Source organism: Protomyctophum parallelum (assembly GCF_964188405.1).
Source record: "Protomyctophum parallelum genome assembly, chromosome: 16".
NCBI classification, from domain to species: domain Eukaryota; kingdom Metazoa; phylum Chordata; class Actinopteri; order Myctophiformes; family Myctophidae; genus Protomyctophum; species Protomyctophum parallelum.
In genome coordinates this window covers 13,236,528-13,254,860 of record NC_139711.1, presented here as the reverse complement: position 1 = coordinate 13,254,860, position 18,333 = coordinate 13,236,528, and the positions used below count along the sequence as shown (strand labels likewise).

Below are 18,333 nucleotides of genomic sequence, written 5' to 3'. Positions count from 1 at the left end.
TACGGTAAACGGCACATCAAAGACTCTGGCTAACACATTGGGGTGGTGGGGGGGACGTCGCTGTGAGAATTCTCTTACCTACCTTGAGGCAAAAGCCCCGAAGCCTGTTTGTGCTGCTGGCTGGCTGGTGCGGAGTTACAAAAAGCCTGATTTATTATGCTCCGCCGCGAGCCGGTGTCGCGCACGCCGGGAATAGCAGTCCTACAAGCTGAAAATGCGTCATGGATGCGACGTGAGGCTGTAAGTCGTGAGCCTGTAGGTCGTGAGCTTGTATATCTATCGTGAGCCTGTAGGTCGTGAGATTGTAGGTTGTGAGCTTGTAGGTTGTGAACTTGTGGGTTGTGAGCTTGTGGGTTAATTGTGAGCTTGTGGGTTGTGCGCGATACCGCCGTGAGACAAAGTGTGCATCGGTTGCTTTCACACATTGCTCCAGTTCCACATAGATTCAGTGCACTGACTGCGGCTCCACACACACATTACTATTCATTCATTCTCCACTGAATAGCTGAGAAAAGTACACCTTCAGATTTATAGCCTCACATTAAAAAAATTAAACTTTTTTTCTTTTTACCAAGACGTCCACAGACTACATGCGGTAATTCCTAGGACGGCTGTGGACGTTTTGGGCAAAAAATTTGTTAATACAGCCAGTACAGTGGATGGAGGTGGTCTCTCTACTCTTCCATTGAGACATTTAGACCCTCGAGGTGTCAGCCCAGGATGCCTATTTGCTGATGAGCAGTACTACCTGAAGCTCATAAGTGCAATATCTCCCCTGGCCAAAGGGGAACCTAAGAGGAAACCCCCAGCTCTTGCCCTATAGCGATAGATCGATGTTTGTTCTCTGGGTTTGAATCCTGGGTATGACATAACACTTTATTTTGTATAGCATTGCAGCTTAAGGGCCATCACAAAAGGCTCCTTGACAGTGGCTGTTTGGGTGGGTGCGAGCGAGGCGGAGGTGGAGGTGTGACTCATGCCCCTTCCCCATACTCCGGTGTGGCGTGACTTCCCGAGTTGCCGGCCAAACTGTCTTGTCTCTGTAGGTGACCTTCACACACCGCTGTGATGCTGCATGCCTGCTCCCATGGTAACCATGGTGTTTTGTTTTCAGCCTGTGGTCCTATGCTAAGTAACTGGTGACAGGGAGGCCGGATAACGGAGCTGTCAGAAAAATTGTATCTCCAGAACCAATTATTTTCAGGAAATGAGGAAAGAATTGACTTGTGTTGCAATGGATCCAATGTAGTTATTATTTAGTCACAATTATTATTAATGTGTATTGATTAAATATAATAATAAAATACAACTAAAAACCCACAGCCCTATTTTGGGTACGTGATGTATGTTAGTTAGGTGAACCTTTTCAAAAACAAATTCAAACTATTTTCTAAATATTTCACAAATGGCCCCAAAAAAGTACCAGATTAAAAGACCTGGTATTTTCTGTATTTTTGTGTCAACCTCTCATACAACAAAGTATGGGAATTCATTTATGACGTTAAATATCATCTGTCGGGTTGAAACCTCTGTTAATAACTCTTACTTTTGAGGATATAATATTCAAAAGTAACAGATCTACAAGCTCAAAACGTGCCGTGTTTCAAGCTCGCGGATCTGCTACTTTTGATGCTGTGCGTAGTATGATCAAGTAAGGGCATTCATTTACGAGAAAAAACCCCAGCAAAAGTAAAGATATGGGGCCTGATTCTTCAAAAACGAAATGCGCCAGAGTGTAACGGTGGCGGAAACAGATATCGTATTTATCCGTCCGATCAAGCTACGTTGAGATGACGTGTTATTCAGAGAGTGGTGTGTAACACAGGTGCGCTGGCGTATCGCAGGTGTATGTCATACTGAATTCAGCTGGTGCAAAGTGATCGGAAAAGCACCCGACAACCTCATTTGCATTGATCCACGCCCAATTTCATACCATAAAAGGCTTCAAGCATGACTCAGCAAACAGCAGTTTGTCTGAGATCCGTCCGTCAAAAAAAGAAAAAAGGCTTTGCAGACGTAGCGTACAAATTAGGGCTAAAATAAAAATGATTGCTGGAAAGAAATCACAACCGCGGTCACTGCTATGAATATAGCCCGCACTCTATTAATTTAATAATTCTACACATGTAGGAGCAGGACAGGCTTTTATGTTATGTCGTTTTTGCACCATTGTATTACCACTGTAGGCTACTATTATATGTACAAACTGACATCAATCCATCAAAGGACACCAAAGGAAATTAAAATATTTCCAAGCTTACAACGGTGCGTGCTCCGCTGAAGCAATATAATTATAATTTATTTAATTAAGTTCGGGACCAAGGCGGGTGCTCAGTGCTCACTCACACCTTTGCAGAGGTAAAACATATGCGATATTTAAAATATCGGATATATGTCAATTGTCAATGCAAAAGTCGTCTTTTGAGAGCGAGCTAGAGAGAGAGAGAGGGAGGGGGGCATGGGCCCTCGACACTGGTTTGCGCGATAAAGAACAGTAGCCTATACATTCATAAGTGAATAATTATAGGCCTACCTCGTAGGCCTGGGATCCTCTTGTCTGAAGAAATTATAATCCAGTGAGTTTATCCAGTGAGTTAAACTATTCTGTGTGTGGCATCCATGTGATCAATATCAATATACATTATTATAAATTCTGTCTGTTTGTCCCGTCATGTTTGTAAACAAGCGCGAGTGGAGGTGAGCTGGCTTAAAAATATGATATGACTGGCCGACTTTCAAACACGCTGACGCCATTCATTAGGCTAATGTGGTATTCTATTTTTTATATAGGGCTAATTAGCCCTATTCATTTTCCAATGTGAATCGGATCGGCAGCACGCTGCTGTTTCCCCCCCCCCCTTCCCACACACACACGCACACAGACACACACACACGCACACACACACACACCGACAGTGAACTCAAGGAGCTCCGTAACAAAACAATTTCAATAGGCCTGCCGCCTATATGCAGGCATTACTACACTAAACAATGTTGGATTCGTACTGTGCAGAATGCAGATAAGCCTATGTTCTTATTGTCTCCACCAGGCCGAAGGCATGTGGGGAGAGTATGTTTTGCACTCCGTCCGTCCGTGTGTCCGTCCGTCCGTCCGTGTGTGTGTCCGTCCGTCCGTGTGTCCGTGAGCAGCTAATCTCGGCCACCGTTAACCCGGTCGATGCCAAATTTTGCACACACACTCCCTGGATGCCAACGATGAACCTCTGCCCCAAACTTTCCAGAACGGCCTGTTATAGCGCCACCAGGAGGCCGCTTTGTGCAAAACAAGTTTTTGCACAGTACACCTACAGATTTTGTCCAAACATCACGCAAATTGGTACACAGTCTCTCTAGAGCCATTCAACGAAACCGGTCTTTCAGATTTCTCAGACTCCATCCTGATTGGTTAAGATTGGCTTCCAAAGTTCACAGGAGTGCTCAGTTTCAAACAAAATGCTGCAAATCATGAACACATCGCGTGATTTCCGTGTCCACTAGGCAGAGGACAAAATGCCACATGAACAATTTCAACTCAGCCTCAAGGTGGCGCTATAACTGGCCGAAAAGTGTTTTTACCTCTAACTGCACGGATCTGTGGATCACTTTGTATGCCAACTCCCTAGAGGCCAAGGAAAAACCTTTGCCTGGAATTTTTCACATCTGCTCTTTATAGCGCCACCAGGATGCCGACATATGTAAAACACATTTTCTATTATTACTCCTTCAGATTTTATCCACATTTCACGCAAATCGGTACACATGATCTCCATAGTCATGTGATCAAGACAGGTTTTTTGGATTTCTCATATTCCATCCTGATTGGCCACGATTGGCTCCTACACTTTTCAGGAGTAGCCCGCTTTGTACAAATCGCCACAACTCCTCAACGCAGCGTCCGATTGCGATGAAACTGTGCACGCATATTCCCACTAGGCTGAGGAAGAAATGCCACTTGACAGTTTTCAACAGCCTGATGGTGGCGCTACAACAAGCCAAGTCGCGTCATGCACTCGCACACACACACACACACACACACACACAACCGGTCGATGCCAAATTTTGCACACACACTCCCTGCCTGGATGCCAACGATGAACCTCTGCCCCAAACTTTCCAGAACGGCCTGTTATAGCGCCACCAGGAGGCCGCTTTGTGCAAAACAAGTTTTTGCACAGTACAACTACAGATTTTGTCCAAACATCACGCAAATTGGTACACAGTCTCTCTAGAGCCATTCAACGAAAGCGGTCTTTCAGATTTCTCAGACTCCATCCTGATTGGTTAAGATTGGCTTCCAAAGTTCACACGATTCGTCCATTTCGAAAAAAAGGCCACAAATCACAAACACAGTGTGCAATTTCCGTTAAATTATACACGCACATTTTCACTAGGCCGAGGACGACATGCCACAATTTTTTCCTCAAAATCAGCCTCACGGTGGCGCTATAACAGGCCAATTCCTGTTTTTAGCTATAACTGCATCCATCTGTATACAACTTATGTATGCACACATGGAAAAACATTGTACCTGCATCCCTCCAACACGAACCTCCGGCCCCAATCTTCCTCAACAGCCTGTTATAGCGCCCTATAGTCTCCCCCTGGTGGAGACCTGTGCCGATTGGCACTTTATCTAGTTATAATTGTGAGTTTGTTTTTTAACATGCAGCGCGAGTCCACGAGAGCCGATCTACAAGCTCACAACCGTTGCACTTCGAGTAGAAGGCTGCCGAGTGAGCAGCCCCAATCGCGCATGATAGAAATATCCTAATGCATGCATTTAGGCATACAAGTGCACTCTGCTTTTATATATATATATAGGCTATCATTTTTTTATGTGCTGATCGACCAATATGTTGGGGACACATGCCTACATATTTTATCTGAGATTTGGGAACAATTTATTGATTCAGCATGAAGACTAAAGCCTTCTGAATAAATCTATACGCAAGTGTATGCTTGCGTATATTTCTCCGCCACCTAAAGAGGTCCCGTAGGATTTGGCGGAGTTTCCGAACAACCTATGTGAGCGTCAAGTTCACGGTCATTTCCATGAATTCCAAATTAATGTGGGAAATCCACGTAAATGCCTTTCCGCTGATATATTGACGTGACGCTAGCGGAAACGCGTTGAAGAATCAGGCCCATGGAGATACAAAGTATCTGCCTGACGTCTACGATATGGAGATGCGAGGTTTCTGCCTCGTCTTTCAGTCCTTCACACCCACGATGGTCTGGATGTGCAGACTGCAGGCTGCTTGGCTCCGAGGTAAACACCCATCATCCCCTAAATAGCTATTTATTTTGGTTTCATCGGTAGACAATGGAGATGAAGCATCTTTGGGAATAATGCACTCATTAGTGCAGACTCACGGACGCCGTTAGTGTTGACAGTCTCGATGGTGGCTGGCCAACTTATAAAAGTAAATGAAGCTATCGCAGCATGCCGGGTGGCATTGGGGTCGAATGTGTGTATCACGCTCTTAAACGGGGTGTAAGTGAGTATTATTATTTTTTGTAAAATAAGTGTTACCACTATATTATTATTTTCTTTGCAGGCTTCTTATGCCTGTATTGATGCACTGTGTGAAGAAAGACAGGACACTGGGTTATAGAGAGTTGGGGAGAGACATGCTGTGAAGTCCAACGGTTTCGGGAATCAAACCCTTGACTCGCTGTCTACCCCCACTATCACACGGAACAGTTTTTTTGTGTCCATATCACTACGCCCAAAAAATAGTTCCATGTGATAGAGGGGTCAAAATGAACGAAAGTTGCACTAATATTTGAGAAATAGGTCAACATACAAATGACGTTAGTTTTGCGGATTATTTACTTTTAATGCGTGGCCCCCTGTGCCCCCCACAAAATGACCGGAACTACTTAATATTTCACCAAATCCAATCGGGAGTGGTTTCCCACTCCCGATTGGATAAAATTGGTATGATTTTTTTTGTTTCTATTTAGATACAGATATATTGATCTCATGGGAGAAATGCAGTTGCCATGGTATCAATGCGGTTAAGAAACACAGGACAGATACAGACAACGATATGCAACTGGAAGTACAACGGAGAGTAAACAGAGATTTACTGAAGTGCTTGAAAGATGAGGAGACTCCTGTTACTGAACAAACACTACAGCAGTGATTACAATCATCATGTAACAGAGCATTAACCTTTTACCACCCTTTCATAAACAAACACTATCACATACACTGATTTGAAGAGTTGATTTGAACGGAGCTCACATCGTTTGTTCCACGTCTTTCTGTCGCAGTGCTTTCGTGAGCGTGTGCAATGACACAAAATCACCCAGAAATACCATGAACAGTTATAGTTATTTATTGTACTATAACTTTGTGTTGAAGTGTCCTTGAGCGAGACGGTGCTGCTGATGAGCAGGTCGGTGCATGGATCAGGTTTTCCTCCGCTGTGTGTGTGTGTGTGTGTGTGTGTGTGTGTGTGTGTGTGTGTGTGTGTGTGTGTGTGTGTGTGTGTGTGTGTGTGTGTGTGTGTGTGTGTGTGTGTGTGTGTGTGTGTGTGTGTGTGTGTGACGAATCTAACAAACAATATAAATCAATTCAATTCAAAGGAGCTTGATGAAACATACATTTGCATGACCAAAGCAAGTGTCAAAATATAATAACAGTTTAAAATGGAGGAAATGTATACAGTTGGAGGGGGTAGGCTACAGCATAGTGTAAACATAGATATGTCACATTGCGTTCATATGTCCATGTTATATACAGTATATATACAGGGTGTAAAGCTTTTTGAAACAAATAGCACCAGTCATTTTGGGACAAATAGCAGCATTCTTTTCTCAAAACTATTTCAATAGTATACCAAAAAAGCCTCAGATTCAAGCAGTACGTCTAGCGGTCTACTCCGCACAGATAGTAGTCCTCAGACTGGTTGTATTCCATTGGCTAACCTTTTATCTTATTAAATCAGTTTGGATAAAAGGCACTGTATAAATGCAGAGTGCACACCAGAGGCATTTACCATTACTTACAATCATATGCAATGTGCTGTAAAACAATGGCATGCTATTACTGTGCATCTCATAATAAGATACAGTACACAAGGTGGGAAAACAGGAAGTGTGATCGAGCAGCATTGTCACTGTGTGTGTCGTCGTTGCTGGCACAGTGCCATCATGGCCCACTCTGGACCAGGGCCCTCTCTGGACCAGGGCCCACTCTGTACCAGGGCCCTCTCTGGACCAGGGCCCTCTCTGGACCAGGGCTCTCTCTGTACCAGGGCCCTCTCTGTACCAGGGCCCTCTCTGGACCAGGGCCCTCTCTGGACCAGGGCCCTCTCTGGACCAGGGCCCACTCTGGACCAGGGTCCACTCTGGACCAGGGCCCTCTCTGGACCAGGGCCCACTCTGGACCAGGGCCCACTCTGGACCAGGGCCCTCTCTGGACCAGGGCCCTCTCTGGACCAGGGCCCACTCTGGACCAGGGCCCACTCTGGACCAGGGCCCTCTCTGGACCAGGGCCCTCTCTGGACCAGGGCCCTCTCTGGACCAGGGCCCCCTCTGGACCAGGGCCCTCTCTGGACCAGGGCCCACTCTGGACCAGGGCCCACTCTGGACCAGGGCCCACTCTGGACCAGGGCCCTCTCTGGACCAGGGCCCACTCTGTACCAGGGCCCTCTCTGGACCAGGGCCCACTCTGGACCAGGGCCCTCTCTGGACCAGGGCCCACTCTGTACCAGGGCCCACTCTGGACCAGGGCCCACTCTGGACCAGGGCCCTCTCTGGACCAGGGCCCCAACCCACCTCACCCCTGCCCACTTTGACAAGCTTGGATGTCTTGGGGTTGACGACAGAGTACAGCATCTTGCAATGGGTCTGGTCCACAAGATTTGATACACCACCAAGATACCCATATACCTCTAAATACTTCCTTAATGTCAATGAAGTCCACACCCACCCAACACCATGAGTTCAACAAACCATGTGCAACCCAGATTCGGCACAAACAAGGGACTAAATTATTTTCGCTCCTATGCCACCAAAATGTGGAACGCCCTACCAACACTCATTTTGACTCCTTCAAAACCGCTCTCAAAGGGCACCTACGGACGGCTGCAATTCAAAACTGCCCCCCGTAAAATCTGAATACCCACCCCTTTTCCCCCTCACTGTATATGTTTCTTTTCCCTTTTTACTGCCTGTATGATTAATTCCTGTTCTGTTCTTTGGCTAAATAGAAGTGTATATTTGTACGTCTCTAAATGTTTTGATGAATTGCACTTGAACTTGAAATTGAACAAGGTGGACCCTCTTGTAAACAAGTTAACTCACAGTTAACAGTTTTGAATTGAGTTGTACTTGAAATGTACTGTAATTCTGCAAGCTGTTAATAAATCAATCAAACTCAAGGTTTTAAAGACAAATATCTTTTGTATTACACACGCACGCAAACACACACACACACACACACACACACACACACACACACACACACACACACACACACACACACACACACACACACAAACACACAAACACACACACACACACACACATCCTGTATTGATGTTATATTATCAGCAAATCTTTGTTGGGTTTTGCCAATATTATTTGGCAAAACCCAATTGCTATGTAGGGCTGTAACCATTACACATTTAAGTTGACGATTAATTGTACACAAATAATTGTGATTAACCATTTACAGTAATTGTGTTTTTGGCATTGGAAATTGGAACATTTAATATGAATAGACATTACATTTTTGCCATATCTAGGCTTCATAATAATAAAATGCACATGGCAGATATGAAATTCCATTTTTATGAATTGTATACTGAAATAGCTGATCTGCAAGCTTACAAAGCATCAAAAAGTGACGCGTTGTACACTTGTAGATCTGCTATTTCTGCTTTTTTATGTATGAAAATGTTTCAACATGGAAAGGATTATGACGATTATAACAAAATAGTACGCGATTATCTCTTATTATTGTGATTAGACGATTATGTAATACTTGTGACAACCCTATTGCAATGTGGTCACGGCCCACCAATGGGCCCTGGCCCACAGGATGGGACTGACTGGTGTAAGATGTCTGTCCGTTAAGCACCCTCTGGACAGTGCTCATCAGGGTGTTACGGCCTGCCTCGGAGCCTCATTCCACCACAGGATTGACAATCGAAGCCCTGTTACAGTCGGCTTAACCGTCTCGATCTCTGTTTCACATCTACACTATTATCGTTTGATCCTTCAGAAAAGAGTTCAAATTGACTTTGTCATATCACTCCTTGTGTTGGTGTGCCGAAGGCCATTCATCTGGAGTGAAGCCTTACCACGTCGCCGCTGTTGCCGCTCCTCATTTCTCGGTCAGTGTGCTTACTAAAGGGGGGGAGAGAGTGTCTAGACCGTATTTACATTTTACTCTTAGGTAAGATGAATGTGTCAAGGTGTATCGCAACGCCGCCAGTGGAACTGTACAAGTCTGCAAAATAGCCATATTTGAAATGCATTGCCGGCAGTCGGCTGCTGCTGGCAGGAGCCGGGGTGTATGCAGAGAAAAATGCGCAATTTGTGCTTTTGTGATTTGGCTAGTTAGCCGCGGCCAGCTGTGAGACGGGAGGGGAGCAAAGGGTGAGCGTGAGCGAGGGAGATGGAAGCCTGTGACAGTCTACTCTGAACTCTAATGAGAGGCTAGGAACCGAAGGCACTGGGCGATGAGATTAGATGCAACTCAATTCAATTACAGCTGAGCCGCCACGGGTGACGCTTCAAACCTCATCCTGTTACGATCCGGTTCACAGACCAAGGAGAGGACTGCAGCTCTCACTTATATAGCAGTCTGCATGCTATGCTGCTCTACGCTACGGTTCTCTCTCAACCCCGGTATACCCGTGGCTTCTAAACACACAGGCCATCATCTTTTGAGTTTGATGATAGACTCGGACCAGTGCCGACTATATCACTGCTCTGATGTAGAATTTTTAAAGGGGGAATTGCTGGCTTTGTGGGATTTCCTCTGATCTCTATCATTTCCCGTCCCTCGTTTCAGACGCCGCCAGACTGGCGTTGGAGTATAACACCATTCTCATCCCTTAAATCCAACAGCATGGGTCTTCAAGGGTTCAAGGTTGTACTTTATTGTTGCATCTTGTGTACAGGTGCATAAGAGTAAAACGTACTTTTGTTTGGCTTCCTTCAGACATTGCAGCAGCATAGATAATACAGTAGAATTAAGATAAAATACGTAAAAAGATTAAAGAAAGTAAGAGAGCGCAAGAATAGAATATACCAGCAGCATTATATTTTTTCCCCCATTAGCTTGCTACCTAACTGTGCAAACAACTTCACAGTATATTCTATGTACAACAGAGGGGAAGAAGTCACATTAACAAGTGCCAAACATTACCCCCTGGTAATGTTTGGCACTTAATAATTGGCGTTAATGTGACTTCTTGCATCAAGAAAATTATGTTGTGTTTCTGCATCAAATAGATTCGAACAAGATACCATCAAAGCCAGGAATGGGATTTGTAGTTTGAGCTGTTGGAATTAACTAGGCTATACACTTGGTTGTTAAAGTCCATAGGACAACAACAACAACACTGTTGTGAATTAAAATAGATTACTCAGATTGGGACATTTTAAATGAGAATCGATTTTTTATCTAATCGTGATCCGTGACCGCAAGAATCGGAATCGAATCGTGAGATAGCAGAAGATTCACAATTTTCACAGCCCTTAGTTCTGAATGCTAATTTATGTTTAAATGCAGGCTAATTCATAATTTGAATGTTGCACAGACATAATGTCACAGTAGGCCTATATATTATATGCTGTGAGTAATTTACAGGAAGCTTGTTTTAAATCTATGCAATGGCTTCTACGTTGCTACAACGTATAGTCTATGCTTTTCTCATTTAGAGTGCAATATACAGTATAGCCTTGTACAAATCGGTGTATGCCCATCATCAAATAATAATGTAGTTGATGGCCATAATAAAACACCATGGCTATAACCATTGTACTGTAGTATTAAAGATTATGGCATGTATTAATCAATATCTATTTTCAGAGCAGTGGTGCAAAGTTGCGTAGTTGCACAATGATCACATGCATAGTTTATTTTCCTGCTTTACATTGTAATTGTAAAACCAGTCGGATTGAAGAAGGGAAGCTCGGTCACCTCCCGTGCTCGCCTGGCGGCAGGGCTGCAGTGGAGTGCGGGAGCGGCGCAATTAACTGGAAAAATTGCTAAACCGATATTTAGTACTAATGCAATAACCAAATAATAGAGAAGCACGTTTTTACACATATATACACATATATATACACATATACACACACTGAAATTTGTCTTGTGACCCAGCAGCCAAGTATGCAGAACACATACACACACATTTGACATAACACAAAGAACAAGACAATTTACATACATAACGACATGAAGACAAGAGCTATATATATTAACACAACAAACTATTATTATATATATTTTGTTTTTAACATAACTGAAATGGATTAGTCTGAGTCCCTGTATTAACATATCACCCAGACCTTGGTCGGACGGATATTAAAACATCGACCCAGCTCTACTCCACAAGCACTGTACACTACCGTACACTGTATACATTTGTGTGTGTGTGTGTGTGTGTGTGTGTGGGTGTGGGTGGGTGGGTGGGTACATACAGTACACATGCACGCACATGCTGACACGTGTTAGGCAGCATTGCGTGTCAACAAATTCACAGTATAAACTGAGATTACGACCCAACCAACCACAATGGAGCAATATACTGTATAATCAAACATCATCGCACGTGCGTGCGTGTGTGTGTGTGCGCTGTCATTTTTTGTCGAGCATATTAAAAGCGCCTGTCTCTCGGTGGGATGATGATGCGCTGAGCAGCGTGATCAGCGAAAGCATCCCCGTGCCACTGCATTGGTAGCGCCGCTGCCGCATGGGGATTTATAGATGCTGATAAGGAAATCTTGTTGTTGTCTTCCAGAATTTATGTAGTTGACTGTATTACATTTCTAGATGCAACACAGCTGTAAGGCTCCTCCCGGGCTTGAGGAGCTAGGCGGAGGAACGCGATTTATAGCTTTCCTCCATGTTGGAAATAAATATATAAAGCGCAGCCTGCTTGCACGGGCACGTTTCTTTTACGAGGACTCCCCATCACGGTTTTCGGAGGCTGAATCCATTGATCAGCTAATGCTGAAAATGGCTGGAGGCCCAGGAGCGGAGAGAGTGGCAGGCATAAATCTTGCATGCGCTGGCAAGGGCAAGGTCTTATTGATAATGATTTACCACGCACGGCTGAGCAAATTCTGCGACCGAGGCCTTGAGTGACCCGCGTAAAACCCTTCATCTATTCTGTTCCATAGGTAGGCCAATCCTCCTCGCTGTTAGCCCACGACCTGATTGTTATCAACCTGATTGGTTCTGATTTTGGAGTCCTAGACCATCACCGACTACTGATGTACGGATATTCTACCGTTAGACGGACGGTTCTTAGTTTACTTATGATCTTAGATAATGATTTCTATGCATTTGATGTATTACCTTGTGTTGTTCTAGCTTGTTGTAAATTGCTCTGGATTAAGAGTGTCTGCAAAATGCCTAAATTGTAAAAGAAAAAATCATTGTAATCGATTTGAAAATGTTTTTCTATAAGAATATTGATCCACAAGGTCACACACAACATGTCTCATTGAGACACCTGAGCTTGTAGATGTGCTCATTTTAAACATTTATCTAAAGACTTTTGAACATTGTCTACATATAATGACACCCCAAAAATATGAATTGCCGAAGGTAAATGAATTGCCGCTCTCAGCCCGACTGATGCATCGTCCTGGCTCTTCTGATTATACTGTAGGTGCTACAATATTATTTGACCTAAGCATGGAACATTTTGGTCTGGACTGCTTTTAGTTTGATTTATAGTCTCCAGTGAGGAGGATACAATAAAAAGGTTGGAGCGGTCGGTGTCAGCCGAGTTGCTGTTGTCAGGTCCTTCATGTGTTCACTAAGGGTTTCCTCCATCTTGTGTTCTAGGGTATATCTCTGCTGTCAGGCAGGAACCAGCTAACTCCCAAATGTTCATTTTTCAGGAAATGAAAGAAAACTATATATATTTTTTAAAACAAAGCAATACTGCCTCATCAAAGTTGGTATTGTGACCATAGATCTAAAGAAAGAATGGATGCCTCATTGGCCGCTGCAGTTCGTTGGAGCCATATGTGTGTCCGGTTTAAGGAGGAACTCAAGCGGAAGTGCGGAAGGCACGCTGCGTCTCTGCCACTCAAGTGACTACTGGCCAATCACAGCTCGTCTTTTCCTGAACTTATCAATTAAATCCAAAGGAGCTTTATTGGCATGAGGAAACAAACGTTTACATTGCCTCTGATTGGCCTACTGAACGTCCCCTTCTGTGACGCACAACAGCTTGCCTCCTCTGGAGATACACAGAGCCGAAGGAGGCCTCTACCTTTTTATGTCTATGAGTGTGACTTTAAGTATTTTCAGATACTTGCATGAGGGGGAGAGGGGGTGGAGTGAGCTGCTTTAGCAGACAGTTTGAGGGTCCAATGGAGTTTGTCAGAAGCACTTTTTAATAATTGTCATTGGTTCAATATTGTTTTAACCATCACACAGACATAAAGGGTGTTCAATCGATTTATGGAGGAAAATAAATGGAGTCAAAATAAAGTCAAAGCAATCGATTTCTGCAAAAGACTATTTACCGCTGCCAGATTCCATCACTTAATTTCCATACAAATGTAAAAACTAGGCAGGCATGGAATCTTCAGTAAATCTTAAATGAATCCAATTGTTCCTACTTCCACCACAGATCAGGGTTTGTACAAGGCCGGGGAAGATAGAGTGGTGCACAAAACATTTAAAATGAAAGCTATCCACGATGCCCATCAGAATTATGAATGTTTTGCTTCTCGTTTTTATTAATTACGTGACAAACTAAAATGTTATTAATGGATTCATGCATGGGACAGTTTCATAAATGCTTATCTGCATTCAGAGTTTTCACTGTCTTTTCAAATGGCCTGAGACGTGCTATTGGCTTTTTATCAGCAGAAGAGGCATCATTGATTGCATAGAACAAAATGAAAATTGATTTTAGACGCGGCCTCATACAGTACACTGTGTGTGCATGCGTGCGTATACACACATGTGTATACCTGCACATTGCACACAATACCAGCTAAGCAATCACGATGCACATCCAGCGTGATTTAGTGTGTCTAAATGCTTCAGCAGTTTGTTACATTTATACTGTCCTCCGTCTCAACTCTGTCCAGGCCAATGGAGACCATTTCTGACCCAGTTCATCTGCATGACATCTAATGTGAGAGGCTTTCGCTGTCAGGAAGAGAGAGCCCTGCTATAACCAGTTGGCTTCTGGTGGATGAGGGCTCTGTGCGTATGCCTCATGAAAATGAATAATGCATCCGTGTTGTTTTAAAGCCTCGTCCTGGAAGTTTTACCTTATCTGCAGGACATGGCGTACGCTCTGAGAGTTTTAATGCATGGAGAGGATCTGCAACGCTGTCTTCAAGTAAAAGTCATGATGAATGGAAGCACAGATGTTTTCACTTTGTCCGCTTTTGTCAAGGATAACCTTTTACGGGCTTTTTACACTGCGTATTCATGTGACTATGGACGATATATTCAACCAACAATACGGCATCGTCTCGGTCAGGAGGAAACCTCATTATGTCCGGCAAAAAATTTGAAAAAGTAATTAAAACATATTGAAGCTCAAAAGGTGCCTCGTTTCGAGCTTGTATATCTGCTACTTTCAATTAGTATGATCAAGCCATGGCATTAATTTATGAACAAACAGTTACAATAGGGAGATAAGAGATTTCTGCCAGACAGCAACGATATGACGTCCTAGTAAATACTTTTGTCGCGAAGTTAAGGCCCGAGCTCTGGTTTGATACATCCATGGCTTCCATGTGAATCTTCAACTTCATGTCTTTAATTGTCAAACGTTTTGACACCAGCCATCTGTGACATCAGTCGTCTATATGTCATATCTTTCCAGGGCCGGTTAATAACAATAAAATTAAATTAAAGTGAAATATTTCAGAAAGTATTAAGCATACTGTATGTGCCTAGCGTACACTAATTTGGTGCTGATCAGTCCAGCGGTTTGTGATATACGCACGCACACACGCACGCATGCACACACGCACAGACTGATAACAGCTTCGCTGTGGTCTGATAACCTTGAGGTCTGACAGGCCCGTGTCTCCAGACACAGAGTGGATAACCATCAGAATCAGCCTTATTGTCACATCACAGTTTTACAAGTAAAATAAGTGGGTAAGATTTAGTTCCCATCGTGTCATTTTTCCAAGAAAAATCAAAGAAAGGGAGGAAGAGAGGGGGTGGGTGGTAAGGAGATGCAGGAAAGAAGTACAAGTAAAGCGTTTCAGATATTTAGAAGCTTGTTTCACAAACGGCACAGCCGTAGGGTCTCTCTTAGCTCATTTACAGGCTGTACCAAGCGTCTCTTCTCCTTGAGGTCCGTGGCTCCAGCTCACGGAGGCTCTCACCTAAAAGGTCATGCACCTCCAGACAGACAGGGTGGCACAACGTGGCGCGGCACTGTACCGCACTGCGGCAGGGTCACGACTCACATCGCGGATCCTTACGTTCACCTGAATATCCCTATTCTGTTTAGAACGCTCGGCCAAAGTAATTGGTCTACAAGCTCACTCAATGTGTTGCAACTTGACGTGTTGTGAGGTTTTTAGATCGGCTACTTTTAGCGAAGATATTTTGTGTATAAAGAGGCCCCCACCTGACCTTACAGGGTGAGTGGACCAAGCACTGAGCCAACTCGGGTCAGGTTTTGCTATGTATTGGGTTCAACTGGTTAATGAGCATTGCTGCACAAGGAAAAGGCTACTTGAGGACCTTTTAAATTAAGGACCACAATGGTTTATTCCTTTACAATTTTATGTTCCAATATCAATCAATTTCAGTAAAACCATTCACAGGAAATGGTAATGGCGGAAATGCAGAATGAAGAGAGTGAGACAGACAGAGAGAGAGTGAGAGAGAGGGATGAAGTGTCCTTTGTTGTTGTTGCTGGTTTCAGTTTTGTCTGTTCTCTGCAGCCGCTTCATTGAGATAAGGCTGTGTAGAAAAGTGGCGTACACAAAACATTACGACAAGCTTTTCTTTGGCCAATGCAGCTCAGACGGCGTTGGGCATAATTAGCATAATACCCGATGACCAAATCTGTCCGCTGCGGTAATATTAATCGTTATGTGAGATCAGCATTTCCACTGTGTGCCAACATGCCAGTGAGCAAGTTTCCCCCGCTGTTCTGCTGTCACTGCAACTTCTCTCGAGTATCTGCTTCAGCCTGCATTATATTAGACAAAAGACAGCTCGCAAGAATGTGAACATAATGTTACAAAAGGGGCCCACTTATTATGGCTAGATTTGGAAAATAATTGCATTGTCCATGGCTTTTTGATGAAAAGCCCGTACCCCTGCACTTGATTTCCATTAAGGGGGATTCATGTTCACTCTCTGCGTCCATATATTATACACAGAGGAGTTGAGAGTCGAGCCTTTTAATGTGTGTGTGTGTGTGTGTGTGTGTGTGTGTGTGTGTGTGTGTGTGTGTGTGTGTGTGTGTGTGTGTGTGTGTGTGTGTGTGTGTGTGTGTGTGTGTGTGTGTGTGTGTGTGTGTGTGTGTGTGTGTGTGTGTGTGTGTGTGTGTGTGTGTGTAAGAAATCTATCCCCGCGGAAATGGGGTGGTGGCATTATTCATCCTGTGGTGTGTCATTTTACCATAGTGTTTCTGAGTGCTCCGTTAAATGGAAATATTTCACGTGTGAATTAATCATTAGACGCGCGTCGCTCCCTCTCTGCAGCATAATGATCTCTCCCACCAACCGGCCCGGCTGAATCTTTCATTGTCTTATCTTTAATTGAGTTGGTATAACCCTCCGAGGAGGAGCCCCGATGTCACGGTTTAGTTCAGTTCAGGTTTGTCTTTGAAAAGTAGTCAATGCTTTGTCAGTTATTGTTGGAACTAGCAGATCTATTCTTCAAGCTTACAATGCGTTGCATCGCAGCTGATTGTGAACTTGAAGATCAGCCATTTTCAAATGGCTGAATGTGCAAAGTGGTTTAATTGAGTTTGAGGCTATACTAACAGGTTTTCCTGGAGGGACCCCCTGGAACCCCCTCAAGGACCCCCTGACGGTCCCCAGACCTCACTTTGAGAACGACTGATTTCATTTGACGCCACGCACAAAAACATCACCCACTGCCTTTCAATAGTATGAAGACAATGATTCCATTCACTGCCATTTAACCTCCGTTGCATCGTGATCAAATGTCATCCTGAAATAACTGAAAACACACATGCGTACACACAGTACAGTATCGCATTTCACTGCTATTCAATTTTTTTCTATAGTTTTCATGTCAGTGGTTTTCAACCAGTGGTCCTTGAGGGGGTTCAATCTGGTCCCCAGCTATCTTTAACTCTTGAGAGTGTAAAATTAAAAGTCTACACAATTAGTGAATGTACAATAATTGTTATTTTGATTGAATGTTTGTTATCTCTCCTAATGGCACCAACATCAATAAAGCATGGCATTTTGGACAAACTCGTATCCAACGACAACAAGATATTCTTTAGTTTATGTATAGGGTGTGTTTTGGTTCCGTGGCTCAAACAGAATAAATAATGGACCTTGCTGAGAAACCACTGGTTTATGTGGTGATGTTATTCTTTTGTACGCCTACGCTAACACTTGTTTTGCTAGGAGCTTCATAAATTACTTTGACCTTACCTTACAAACAGAAGAGCTTTATAAATAACTTTACCCTTACTTTACACACACACACACACACACACACACACACACACACACACACACACACACACACACACACACACACACACACACGCACGCACGCACGCACGCACGCACGCACGCACGCACGCACGCACGCACGCACGCACGCACACACACACACACACACACACACACACACCTACATGTTGAATTATGCAGCCTTTGGACTTTGGAAAGCTTTTAGATTGTAATGAGATGACCTCTGAAGTCAATCTGGAATACATTAAACGCCCTTCAGTCCTGCATAATTAGGATATTAATGTGAGACTATGATACTACCGTCTTTAGTAAGGCTGTGTCACCATTACACATTAAAGCTGGCAATTTATTGTCACTCAAATAATTGCGATTAACGATTTCATTGTGTTTTTTGGCATTGGAAATTATGAATAGAAATTTATTTTTGCTCTTTAACCACACGGGACAAAAGGG

General features: G+C 43.7%; 1 protein-coding gene across 2 annotated transcripts in view; it reads left to right on the top strand.

The window, feature by feature from the left end:
- The window catches only part of gria3b (glutamate receptor, ionotropic, AMPA 3b), a gene marked incomplete at its 3' end in the record, with an annotated part of 157,070 nt that overhangs the window by 61,034 nt on the left and 77,703 nt on the right, over positions 1 to 18,333 (top strand). The window lies entirely within an intron of this gene.